The sequence below is a fragment of the Aethalodelphis obliquidens genome, unplaced genomic scaffold (genome assembly GCF_003676395.1).
Source record: "Aethalodelphis obliquidens isolate GAN/ISIS:26980383/991018 unplaced genomic scaffold, ASM367639v1 scaffold4, whole genome shotgun sequence".
Classification (NCBI taxonomy): domain Eukaryota; kingdom Metazoa; phylum Chordata; class Mammalia; order Artiodactyla; family Delphinidae; genus Aethalodelphis; species Aethalodelphis obliquidens.
This window is the reverse complement of record NW_020837948.1, coordinates 25,928,696-25,942,860: the sequence shown is the minus strand read 5'-3', so window position 1 is coordinate 25,942,860 and position 14,165 is coordinate 25,928,696.

Below are 14,165 nucleotides of genomic sequence, written 5' to 3'. Positions count from 1 at the left end.
TGAGCACTGAGTTATCCAACCAAAAGGTTCCCCACTGGACCAGTGTTTATGAGTAGAGCTGCTTTTAAATCCAGTGCCAGTGGTTATGGAATGAATTTTCCTCAGGTCTGGAAAAAGAGCACAGTCCAAGAAAAGCCTTGCTTTTCCATCTCTACACCAGAGGACATTTTTCTCATTTTTAAAAGCCCAGCTCAGATGTCACTTACTTCATGAAGCTTCACCAACTGCTATCAGATCTCATCTGATCTCCAATTTTTCTAAATTCTTATGACACATGACATACAAGTTAGCCTATATTTGGTTTCATATTGTCCTCTGTCTTATATCTAGAATTAGGTTTTAACTTATTTGAGTGTAGGGAAAATATTTTATATTTATTTTAAATTTCCTACAGAACCTTGCAGATAAAACACTCAATAAATGTATAACTGTTGACTGATTAATTCTACCTAAGCCATGCAAACCAGAATTAATATGAGTGTATTTAAAGCCACAAACAAAATGAAGGACAACTCAGCTGAAACCAACATGTGGTTCACATTTGCCAGGATTCCCAAGGAATAAAGATTATTGCCTTGTTGATATAACTGCAGCAATTTTGAAAACCTAGTGTGTGCACCTTCTAATGACTACAGACTATTTTCTTAGACTTGTATTATAAACTTGCCTTAAGTAAGCTTACACACATTCTATAAGCAGATTTACAAAATCTGGTACTCACTCCATAAGTAATCACTCTAAAGAGAGATTTATTTTAAAGTATTGAAAGTCTCTTTCTCCCTTTCTTGGAAAATCATTCTATAAATGTCATTGTATATCATTCCTGTGAATGTTTTCATATTTTTGCCATATTAGTATATATCCATAAATAATATGTACTATTGCTGTCATGTACATTTTAAGTTGTTTTTTTTTTTTTTTTTTTTTTGCGGTACGCGGACCTCTCACTGTTGTGGCCTCTCCCGTTGCGGAGCACAGGCTCCGGACGCGCAGGCTCAGCGGCCATGGCTCACGGGCCCAGCCGCTCCGCGGCATGTGGGATCTTCCCAGACCGGGGCACGAACCCGTGTCCCCTGCATCGGCAGGTGGACTCTCAACCACTGCGCCACCAGGGAAGCCCCATTTTAAGTTTTAAGTGTAATCATACTCTACTTATTATTCTGCAACCTCCCTTTTTTCTCTTTATAATATGTATTTACAATTTACCTCATGTTAATATAACTGCAGATAACTTATTTTAACTGTCTAGAATTTTATTTTAGTAAACCCATTTTCTTCTTGATGCATATCCAAACTACCTCCAGGGACTTCCCTGGTGTTCCAGTGGTTGGGACTTCACCTTCCAATGCAGGGGGTGCAGGTTCGAGCCGTCAGGGAGCTAAGATCCCACATGCCTCGCGGCCAAAAAACCAAAACATAAAACAGAAGCAATATTGTAACAAATTCAAAAAAGACTTTAAAAATGGTCCACATCAAAAAAAAAAATCTTTAAATAAACTACTTCCAGTTTTTCCCAGGTTCAAAAATAGGCTGCAAGGAAAGTTCTTGTTCATATCAACTTACACAGATACAGAAGGAGTTTCTGTGGTATTTGCCTACAAGTAGATTTCTGGGTATTGATATCTTCAACTTTGAGAAAGAAACCATCAACAAAATGTAAAGACAACCTACCGAATGGGAGAAGATAGTTGCACATGATATGACCAATAAGGAGTTAATAACCAAAATATATAAACAGCTCATACAACTCAGTATCAGAAAAACAAACAACCCAATTAAAAAATGGGCAGGGCTTCCCTGGTGGCGCAGTGGTTGAGAATCTGCCTGCCGATGCAGGGGACACAGGTTCGAGCCCTGGTCTGGGAGGATTCCACATGCCGCGGAGCAACTAGGCCCGTGAGCCACAACTACTGATCCTGCACATCTGGAGCCTGTGCTCCACAACAAGAGAGGCCGCGACAGTGAGAGGCCCGCGCACTGCGATGAAGAGTGGCCCCCGCTCGCCGCAACTGGAGAAATCCCTCGCACGGAAACGAAGACCAAACACAGCCAAAAATAAATAAATAAATAATTTTTAAAAAATGGGCAGAAGAACTGAATAGACATTTTTCCAAAGAAGATATACAGATGGCCAACAAGCACATGAAAGGATGCTTATCATTGCTAATCATTATAGAAATGCAAATCAAAACCACGAGATATCGCTTCACACCTGTCAGAATGACTACCATCAAAAAAAACACAGGGACTTCCCTAGTGGTCCAGTGGTTAAGAATCCACCTGCCAATGCAGGGGACACGGGTTCAAGCCCTGGTCCGGGAAGATCCCACGTGCTGCGGAGCAACTAAGGCCATGTGCCACAACTACTGAGCCTGTGCTCTAGAGCCCCCAAGCCACAACTACTGAGCCTGCGTGCCTAGAGCCCGTGCTCCGCAACAAGAGGAGGCACCACAGTGAGAAGCCCCCGCTGGCTGCAACTAGAGAAACCCTGGGCACAGCAACGAAGACCCAACACAACCAAAAATTAAAAAGAAAAACACACACACGCACACACACACACACACAAATAACAAACATTGACAAGGGTGTAGAGAAAAGGGAATCCCAGTACACTGTTGGTGGGAATGTAAACTGGTAACCGCCACTGTGGAAAACAGTACAGCGGTTTCTCGAAAAACTAAAACTACCATAAGATCCAGGAATTCCACTCCTGGATGTATATGCGAAGAAAACAAAAACACTAATTCAAAAAGGTAAATGCACCCTAACATTCATAGTAGCATGATTTACAATCGCCAAGATATGGAAGCAACCCAAGTGTCCATCAATGGATGAATGGATAAAGAAATATTTTACATACATATATATATATATATATATATATATATATAAATGGAATACTACTCAGCCACAAAAAGGAATGGAATTTTGCCATTTGCAACAACATTGATAGACCTGGGGGGTATTATGTTTAGTGAAATAACTCACATGAAGAAAGAAGAATACTGTATGTTATCATTTATTTGTGGAATCTAAACATAAAACAAATAAATGAATATAACAAGAAGAAAAAGACTCAGATACAGAGAACAAACAAGTGGTTACCAATGGGGAGAGGGCAGCAGGGAGTGGCAACATAGGGACAGAAGTAGGGGATTAAGAGATACAAACTACTTTGTATAAAATAAGCTACAAGGATATATTGTGCAGCACAGAGAATACAGCCAATATTTTCATAATAACTTTAAATGGAGTATAATCTATAAAAAATTTTGAATCACTATGTTTTATACCTGAAGCTAATATAATATTGTAAATAAACTATACATCAATAAAAATTAATTAATTAATTTCTGTGCTCACTATTTTTTCTTGCATCTAATTTCTGCTCCCTGGGTTTACTGTTCTTCTTATTGAAATACATCTTTTACTAGGTCTCTCACTGTAGGTCTATGGTTAGTACATTCTTTTCCTTTTGTATATTTATTTTCTGTATTTCATATCTAAAAATGTATTTTCATCCAACACTTAATGCTGCCTTTCCTATACAAAGTAAACAAATAGAAGTGGAGAAGTTTCTCATTATGGAAGTATTTCACCAACTAAAAAAAGAAAGAATGATTAAATTTGAATATCACCATTTTGCAACTCCTAATGAATTAGTAGATCAGTGGCTCTCAATATTACACAGAGAGAGACAATCAGCTGTTACATGTCTCCTCCATGCCACCTACAATGGAGTCTGTCACAAAATTGTACTTAAATCTGATCAAGTTCATAATCTCATTCCCAATTTGTAGAAAATACAGAAGACAGAGGAATGGGGAATACAATTAACAAAATCCAATTGTGGGAAACTGTACAAGCAAATCAATCAACCCAGTTTCTTACAGAACTAAGTTGTAAAGAAGAAGGTGGGGCAAAGGAAGAATAGAATGTACTTAGAGAATTGGAAGAGACTTAAAAGGTGTACATTTTTTAAACTATAGGGTTTAGAGATGTATCTTGGTTGACAGACTATAAAGAAAGTAAGGAAATGACCATACAAGTCAAGATATGGTTACTTTTGGGCAAAAGGGAAAGGTTTGGGATTGATACAGGGTAAATGAAGGACCTCTGGGGTGGCTGGCGCATGGACCCAATCAGGGTACAGCAGAAAACAAGACAAAGTCCTGGGTCTCAGGGAGATTGCCTTCTATAGGCAGACATATACCAATACATGCATAATATTACAATGACAGTGATAAGTGCTATAAAGAAATATAAAGGATGATTGATCCAAAACCGCTAAACAAGCAACAACTGAGTTTCACTCCTAGCATAAAATATATAGAAAATGTAATTATTTGATGAAGTCAGTAAGTAACACAATTTTTCTCAGTATCTTATGGCAAAACCAAAGACTGATACATAGAGAGATACCCACAAAGGCATAAAGAAACACCCACATCCATGGGGCTAGTAATTTTATGGAGTAAAATCTTTTACTACTGCTACAAATTCACCACTCTATGTAAATACATTTTCTATTTTTAAAATTAATTAATTATTTTTTGGCTGTGTTGGGTCTTCGCTGCTGTGTGCGGGCTTTCTCTAGTTGCGGCGAGCGGGGGCTACTCTTCGTTGAGGTGCGTGGGCTTCTCATTGCAGTGGCTTCTCTTGTTGGGAGCACGGGCTCTAGGCACATGGGCTCAGTAGTTGTGGCTCACAGGCTCTAGAGCGCAGGCTCAGTAGCTGTGGCGCACGGGCTTTGTTGCTCCGCGGCATGTGGGAACTTCCGGGACCATGGCTCAGAACCCGTGTCCTCTACATTGGCAGGCAGATTCTTAACCACTGCGCCATCAGGGACGCCCTACAACCTTACTTTTTTACTTAATATATCATAGATATTCTTGGTATGTGGTAGAATGAAAAAATAAGTTACTGAGTAATACATATGTTCATAGTATGAATGTATTTCATTTTAAAATTCTATGTTTATATCTAGATACAAATATAAACCTAGATATACAGATATATGCTTTATTTATACAGAAAATGATCTGGCAGGGTACAAATCAAACTGTTAACCGCAGGGGATGGGATGGAAGGGGGATAAGTAGAGGAAACTTAAATTTTTTACTTTATATATATATATATGCATCTATTCTAAAAAGGCATGTACTGTTTCAGAAATTAATAAAAGTATGCATAATGAACAGCTTTTCATGTCCATTAAAATATTTGTCACCCTTTTTAATTGTTCTTTTAAAATTTGTCCCCCTTTTTAATTATGTCATCTTTCAAATTGTTTAATAATATTCCACTGTACAGCTATACTCTAGCATTTAATCCATTGTCTACTTATTGGGTTTAGGCTTTTACCTATCTTTTGGTATTAAAACAGTGTTGATAGAATATCCTCCTGTATGTTTTCTGCACTTTCTCATCAGTCCTGGGTATTATCAATTTTAATTTTTTTTTTCACCCACCAGTCAAAAATGGTATCTCATTGTTTTAACCAGCAGTTTTTGATTTAAAGTGAGAATGAACATGTTTCCCATGGTTGTTGTGTATTTTTCTTATTTTGTGAATTATCCTATTCACTTTGTCCACTTTTCTTGTAATTTTCCTATTTTTCTTAGATAACTGCTTATACAGAGTTACTAACCCTGTCTGTGATATACACATGAAATATTTTCCAGATTTGCTTTTGCCTTTTAGATGTCTGTTTTTACCATTCCTCTCCATTAAAAAAAAAAAAAATATATATATATATATATATATTTATTTATTTGGCTGCATCAGGTCTTAGTTGTGGCACGTGGGATCGTTGTTGAGACATGCAGGATCTTTAGTTGTGGTATGCGGGATCTAGTTCCCTGACCAGGGATTGAACCTGGGCCCCCTGCATTGGGAGCGAGGAGTCTTAACCACTGGATCACCAGGGAAGTCCTCCCCTCCGCTTTTGTTCACATGTTACTTTTACGTATATATTGTTGTCTGTCTATATGTTGTTTTATTTCTCATTTGTCCATTCTTTTTTTTTTTAATTTATTTATTTTTGGCTGTGTTGGGTCTTCGTTTCTGTGCGAGGGCTTTCTCTAGTTGCAGCAAGTGGGGGCCACTCTTCATCGCGGTGCGCGGGCCTCTCACTGTCGCGGCCTCTCTTGTTGTGGAGCACAAGCTCCAGACGCGCAGGCTCAGTAGTTGTGGCTCACGGGCCTAGTTGCTCCGCGGCATGTGGGATCTTCCCAGACCAGGGCTCGAACCCATGTCCCCTGCATTGGCAGGCAGATTCTCAAACACTGCGCCACCAGGGAAGCCCCATTTGTCCATTCTTGCACCAGGATACATGGCTTTAATTACTGTAGCTATATACCTGATAAGACAGTCTCCCCGCATATTTTTCTTTTTTTGAATGTTACTAGTTATTTTTGCATGCTTATCCTTACCGGTGAAATTTAGAATCATCTTGTTAAATCCAAAATGTTGGGATTGTGTTAAACTTATGGATACATTTGGGAAGAGCTGACACATTTATAATATTGAATATGTCCCAAGGCTTTTATGTTCCTCAGTCAAGTTATGTAGTTTTCTTTAAATATGTCCATCAGGGACTTCCCCTGTGGTCCAGTGGGTAAGACTCCATGCTCCCAATGCAGGGGGCCCAGGTTTGATCCCTGGTCAGGGAACTAGATCCCACATGCATGCCACAAACTAAGAGTCCATATGCTGCAACTAAGAAGTCCGTATGCCGCAACTAAGATCCCACGTGCTGCAACTAAGACCCAGAGCAGCCTAAATAAATAAATAAATATTTTTAAAATGTCCAACAATATCTTGTCAAATTTGTGCTTATCTATTTTATGCTTTGTGTTATTAATGCCAATAGGAATTTTTATTTCTGCTTAATAGTATGACTGGCATTTTATAGGCATTCAACAGCATTTATTGAATGAGTAAGTGCATAATAGAGAAAACTACTTTTAAAAGTCATGAAAACTGGGCTTCCCTGGTGGTGCAGTGGTTAAGAATCCGCTTGCCAATGCAAAGGATGTGGGTTAGAGCCCTGGTCCAGGAAGTTCCTTCATGCAACAGAGCAATTAAGCCTGTGCGCCACAACTACTGAGCCCATGTGCCACAACTACTGAGCCAGTGCACCTAGAGACCGTGCTCCACAGCAGGATAAGAAGCCCGTGCACTGCAACGAGAAGCCCGTGCACTGCAACGAAGAGTAGCTTGCCGCAACTAGAGAAAGCCCGCACGCAGGAACGAAGACCCAACGCAGCCAAAAATAAATAAATAAAATAAATTTATTAAAAAAAAATTAAAAGTTGTGAGAACTTTAATTATAGATGAAAGGAGAAATGTGCTTTAATATCTAAAAGATTTTGGTTTAATTGTACTAGCACAAAAAAATGTAGCCAGCTTGGTTTACTAGGACTCGTATCAAAAAGTGAACTGATCATTCAGGACTCAAAGTCAGGACTAGCCTTATTCATTTATGGTGGACCTTGGGAAATTACATACATTAAGGGGAGAAAGGCTCCATTATTGCTTCACTAATGTCTAGAGCTCTACCGTTAATGTCACTGCTTCAAATTAAGGAATTCCTTTCTCTGACAATGCAAACACCTCTGAGAAAGATAGTAGAATACAATGAATTTAGCCATTACAGTCTTTTACACAATAGTGTGAATTAACAATCAATTTATTCTCAACTTGTAGCTAATTAAGAAGAGCTTTTGACAACAGGAGAGAATAAAGAGAGCAATGAACAAGAAGTACTAGGATACTGGACATATGAGGGAGGTACAGAGGTTAAAAAGAAAAGGTCAGGAGAGGAAAGCTAAAATTTATAAATTTCTTTGGGCAGGAAGTGCATCTTATTCACCTTCAAGAACAATGCTTAGCACATCACAACCACTATATAGATATGCGTAAAACAGATGAGTCAGTGAATAAATAGCTCTGCTCACCTCACAATTTTGGCTTTTGGGTTGTCCTGCCCAAAGCTGTAGTCTCAGGCTATTTTGGGGTGACTCTGCTATTCTGGCTTCCTTTCCTCAGAATTACTCAAGTGGGATAGGATGCCAGAATCTCATTGTTAACAGATATTAGTTCACTGGTATAACAAAAAATTTCTAATTGCCAACACATTTTGCATTAAGGTAAAACAATAATATGTCTGTTTATACAGTTGGAAATGTCTCCCTACAGAATAAAAGGAGATTATTAACGTAAGGTGCTTGGTCAGGTCAATGATTAGCTCTCCCTCCCACTCCTCACGGGTCTGATCATTTCACAACTGACCCCACTAGGGAAGTACTGGGAGACTGGAAGATGGGGGATAAACAATGGATCTTTCCCCCTTGTTTAGTTTTTTCCACTATTAGCACTTATGAATTTATTATGTAATGTGGCATAATGATGATTCACCCGTGAAGTCACTACTCCCCCAACTCCTGTTGGATCTGGGGAAAGGGGGAGAGAAAAGCTGATGGAGTTGGAAAGGATTTGCTGCTAGCAGAGTAGACGGTGGCTGGTAAAGAATGAACAAATGATACCACATAATGGTCAAGTGGAGAAGTTTCTTGACCTTGATAATAGTTTTCTCTTTAGTGAAGAAAAACATAAGTATTGGGTTAAGATATTAAAGTTTCTTTCAAATTCTCACTGATAGATATCAAATATTTTGAGATACATAAAGCTTGGACCTCATCTATCTTGGTTTCTGGTGTATATTCAGTGCCTAGCAGATAGTAGGTGCTCAGTAAATAAATGTTGAATGAATGAATATTAAGTACTGATGATTCAGTAGCCTTCTGAAAATGAGTCTGAAACTTTTAGCAAATTAAATCTAAATAGTTAGGTCTAATATTAATGGAAAGTGACTTCAAGGGTGGAGGAGTATATTCTGGAATATTTTCTATACTTGACAAAAACAGCACTGACCATTCTAAGTCATCCTGAAAAATCTACCCATGTCCAATTTTTCTCTGTTAAAACGCCATAGCATGGGGCTGTCTACACCAAGTTATTGTTCATATAATTTTTAGCAGTAAAATCCAAAGATTTTTGCTTAACTCTCCACTTTCCTCTGTCAGTGGGGATGTAATCTAAGGCAAGTGAAAAGAAATCATACTCTATAAACTGATGCAGGTCTTCAGGCTAAGTTGATTCTTTTCTTTATTCTCCTCTGAATTAATACAAATTGGAAAAAGTAATTTGAGGTAACTATAAAAAATTATGTTAAATAGATTACTCTGAAATTGAGCCAATGTTTTTATTTTCGCTTATCAAGATAACTGCCTATCCTCCACTTAATTTTGCACTCAAGTCTTTTGTGGCTTATTTAAGATATCTGTATCTAACCAAATCATGGCATTAACATTAAAGTTGTGAACTTGATATCAAGCAATCTAAGTATAAAGGTCCTCCTACATGTTAAAGACATATGCTGTAAGTGACCACACTCGCCCAAAATCCAGAAATGGAAACTCCTCCTTTAATCCATTTCATATGTCACTGTGTTATAAACATACCAAATATTCAGGTGATGTAGACTTGGTGTACTGTGCTAAACATAAATTTAGTGACAATTGTACAAAATTATAAGTTACAGCTGTAATGACTAATGTTTCCAAGTTCAAACTGTTTGCCTAAGAATGATCATCAAAAGTCTCAACACTGTGACTTTCAGTAGATTGTGTAAAGCTGATTAAGACGATACACACAACAGGTGATATTTTTGGAGGCAGTGTACGTACAGCATAATTTTTTATACTAATACATTCTCACTTTCAGCAGAGAGTTTTTCTTTTGGTGGTCGATAGGTAAGGAGTTCTTAGAAACATAAGTGACAAAAAAATCCAGCCTGTACTCCCAAATCTTATTCCAAACCCCTCAATACTAACTAGTTATAAATCTACATCAGCATTGATTTTAGAGAAACCATCCTGGATAATAAGCAAAAGGCTACATGATCAAGTCATCCTCTCCTAAGTGCACGGCAGACCTCATAATAAAGCAAAAGTTATTTACCTATTTTAAGGAAGAGGCATGTTCTTGAGTCAATGAGTGTGGTCACAGCATGAATGATGTCCAAGAGCTGGAGGATCTTGGGCCAAAACCCATCCAAAAAAGGATGAAAGACAGAGCCCAAGGAGAGAGAGGAAGCATTTGGAGACTGTTAAGTGATAAAGAGCTGCATACATCAGCTTGCTGTGTGTCAGAGGACAGCTTGACCTGACCGGGCATGCGTTGTTAGGTCAGTTCCTTGTTCGCATCTGTGCAGGCCTGGCGAGTCCATTTCCTTTGGCCACTGATTAGTCAAAGGGTCCTAAACGCAATAGGAAATTAGCAACTTGGTTTCACTATTGTGTACCTGGAGAAAGCCTACTTTTTAAATCCTCAAGCACCCGGTGCCTCCACTCTATTAAAATATGCTCTTAGATCCTTCATGGACACAAATCGCTAACATAAAATAGGTGCTCAGTAAAAATTTTTGTTTTCCTTCCTCTTTCCCGTAATTGCTGATGAAAATATGCTCTTATTTTTTCTAGAGTATTTTTATTTTCACAGATAGCAGATACTGGAATCAAAGGGATGAGACAAGAGAGGAATTTCAGGTATCGACTCTTATGATACTTCACGTATGTATGAATCTTTCAGATTAGCGCCAGCACTCGTGAGGCTAGGCACTCTAGGAGTGCTTTATTTATTTATTATTTTTTTTTTGTGGTACGCGGGCCTCTCACTGCTGTGGCCTCTCCCGTTGTGGAGCACAGGCTCCGGACGCACAGGCTCTGTGGCCATGGCTCGCAGGCCCAGCCGCTCCGCAGCACATGGGATCCTCCCGGACCGGGGCACGAGCCCATGTCCCCTGCATCGGCAGGCGGACTCTCAACCACTGCGCCACCAGGGAAGCCCTAAGGAGTGCTTTAGATGAAGTATGCCATTTGTCTCAACAACCCTATGAGGTATTATATTAGTCCATTTGGACTGCTATAACAAAAATAGACTGGGTGACTTAAACAACAAACATTTATTTCTCACAGCTCTGGAGGCTAGGAAATCCAAGATCAAGGAGCTGCCAGATCTGGTATCTGGTGAGAGCTGACTTCCTGGTTCATGGACTGCCATGTTCTGTGTCCTTGCATGATGGAAGGGGCGAGAGAGCTCTCTGGAGCATCTTTTACAAGGGTACTAGTCCCATTCATGAGGCCTCCACCCTCATGATCTAATTACCTTCCAAAGACCCCATCTCCAAATACCACCACATTTGGGATTAGGTTTCAACATATGGATTTGGGGAGGACACAAACATTCAGGCTACAGCTGGTAGATACTAACATTACCTTCATTTTATAGACCAAGGAAAGTGGGGCTTTTGGAGTTTGAGAACTTTCCTAAGATTTTGCAGCTAGTAACCCAGGGCGTCTGCTTCAGGACCTGTGCCTTAATCAAACCTTTGCCATGTCCTGGGTGGGCCCTCAGTGTGAATAAAAGGGCTACACCAGCTCATTGATCTTAACATATTCATTCTTTCTAGGGACCTTGAGACTGGTTTTGGACCTTCCATGTATGGCTGGTACGTTAGGCAGAATAATGACCCCCCTGAAAATGTCCATGCCGTACTATCCAGAACTTGTGACTATGTCCCCTTACATGGCAAAAGGGACTTTGCAGATCTTATTAAGGTTATGGACCTTAAAATAGGAAGATTACCCTAGATTATCTGGGTGGACCCAACATAATCACATGAGACCCTAAAAATGAAAGTGGAAGGAAGATGGGTCAGAGAGATGAGATGGAAGAAAAAGGAAGAGAAATTTGAAGTATGAGAGGGATTCGACCGACTGCTGCTGGCTTTGAAGATGAGGAAGGAAACGGCAACCTCAGTCCTACAACCACAAGAGCCTGAATTTTGCCAAAAACCCAAAATGAGCCAAAATACAGATCTTCCCCTGAGCCTCCAGAAAGGAATGTAGCCTTGCTGACGCCATGTTGGTTTTAGCCCAGTGAGACGTGTTTCAGACTTCTGACATAAAGAACTGTAAGACAACAAGGCTGTGTTGTTTTAAGCCACCAGGTTTGTGGTAGTTTGTCACAGCAGCCACAAGAAACTGATACAACTGCTTGCTTCCTTTATTCAAGTTAAGTACATTTTCCTGATGCCTAGTCACAAAGGGAAGTGCACAAAATTGTCTGAATCTTTCTCCTCCTTCTCCTCCTTCTCCTACATGGAAAGAAAAGCAAAAAATGCACACCACCCTATAGGCTATGAGGCGAATCTGGATTGCTCTCTGTGGTTGGAACCAGACACCAGGGTCAGTGGACAATCTCAGTATGGAATCCAAATGCCATGGTTTGTCCAGAACTGGACTAAATGGCTTGAACATAGAGAAACAACCTACCAGTGACTTATTTTCTATTTGTCTCCTGTGCAGGGACTATAAGAGAAATGGATGGCCATTTTATACCTGGTGAAAATCTCTAGATTTATGGGCAATAGCATATGATATTTAATTTCAGAATAAAAATCTTTTGCTAAACAATAGGTTATTCCCAGGTTGATTTATTCTCAATCATGAGCAGTAATTTTCTAAAATTCAACTTCTTGTTTGATACATGGAAACACAATAAAATGCTTTGTCCATATTTTCAGTAGAAAGTGTTTAGGAATAAGACAAATGAGGCAAACAAAATGTAATTCAAATGTATTCAGTGAAGCATGGTAATTTTCACATTTTATTTCTTTTAATATTCTTTCTTCAGTTATATTAATAGCCTCTGCATTTTCCTCCTGTCGTCTGTGCCTCAGGTTTTGTTTACTTCGTCTTTTCCTCTTTTTATTTCTATGACATGTTGCCACTAGCCTCCTCCAGCAGAGGGAGGTGGGGTGTGTCCAACAGGGCTGTGTCCACAGGGTCAGAGGGTCTCCTGACTGAGAAGGCTGGCTACCTCATGGGTGCCAGGCTCCAATAAAAGCCAGGGTCCCCCCTCCATACGTGGGGTGGGTAACAAAGAGATTATCTGGCAAACTATGCCCTACAACTTCTTCCTAACATACATGAGAGTTAGAACAAAAATATGTTAATGACTTCAAGTGGTTAAGAGATTATCTTAACCTGAAGAAACAGCTTATGGAGAACAAAAGTGACCTGATCATAGGTCTCGGGCAGAAATTTCTTCCCTAGCTCAGGAAAGGGTAGAGTAATAGCATTTGCATCATCCCGAGTTGGTTTGACTTCCTTCTTAGGAACTGCCAAAGTCAGGGGCTTCAGGCCAGCCTGCTCCATCGCCTTCCAGGCAGAGACCTGGTCTGTCTGCTTCCCAGGTCTAACAGCGTCTGGCACCTAGGATATACTCCATAAATACAACTAGGTGAATGGTTTGAGATCCAAGTCTGAGCTCTTATCTTCTGCATCTTTTTTCTTAGCTCTGAAAGAGTCTAAGCTTTGTAGTGGTGTCTGAATGGGCTAAGGGTCCCACACTCCCCAACCTTACTGTCATTTCCTAAAGGCAAGAACTATGTACTCCTCTATCTCAATTTTAGCATCTAGCTGTGTTTTTTCTTCTTCTTTCTTAAATTATTTAAGAGGGACTTCCCTGGCAGTCCAGTGGTTAAGACGCCATGCTTCCACCACAGGGGGTATGGTTTCGATCCCTGGTCGGGAACTAAAGATCCCAGAAGCCAAAAAAAAAGAAAAGAAAAAAATATATACACTTAACCAACACTTATTTTGCAACAGGCACTCTTCCAAAAACTTTACAAATAGTAACTCATTCAATCATCATGATAACCCTATGAAATAGGTTTCTATTGTCACCCCTATTTTGCAGATGAGGGAACAGAGGAACAGAGAGCTTATGTAACTTGCCCAAAGTCACACAGCTAAATGGTGGACCTGGGATTTCATCTGTACAGGCTGGATCCAGAGGCTGTGCTCCACACACACACTACGCCTTACCTTGCTGCCTCATCTTGCCAGTGTTAGAATGACGGAGGAAAGAAAAAATTTGGAAGCTAACTTCACAGAAAACTGGGAAGGGAGCAATATTTATACAAAAGAAGTCCAAATGAATGGTATGTTTCCAAATACTTCACGCATAGTGTGTTGACACTATATGAAATGTAGTCATAAAAATCTAGGCTGATTTGAATACCTAACTTGAAA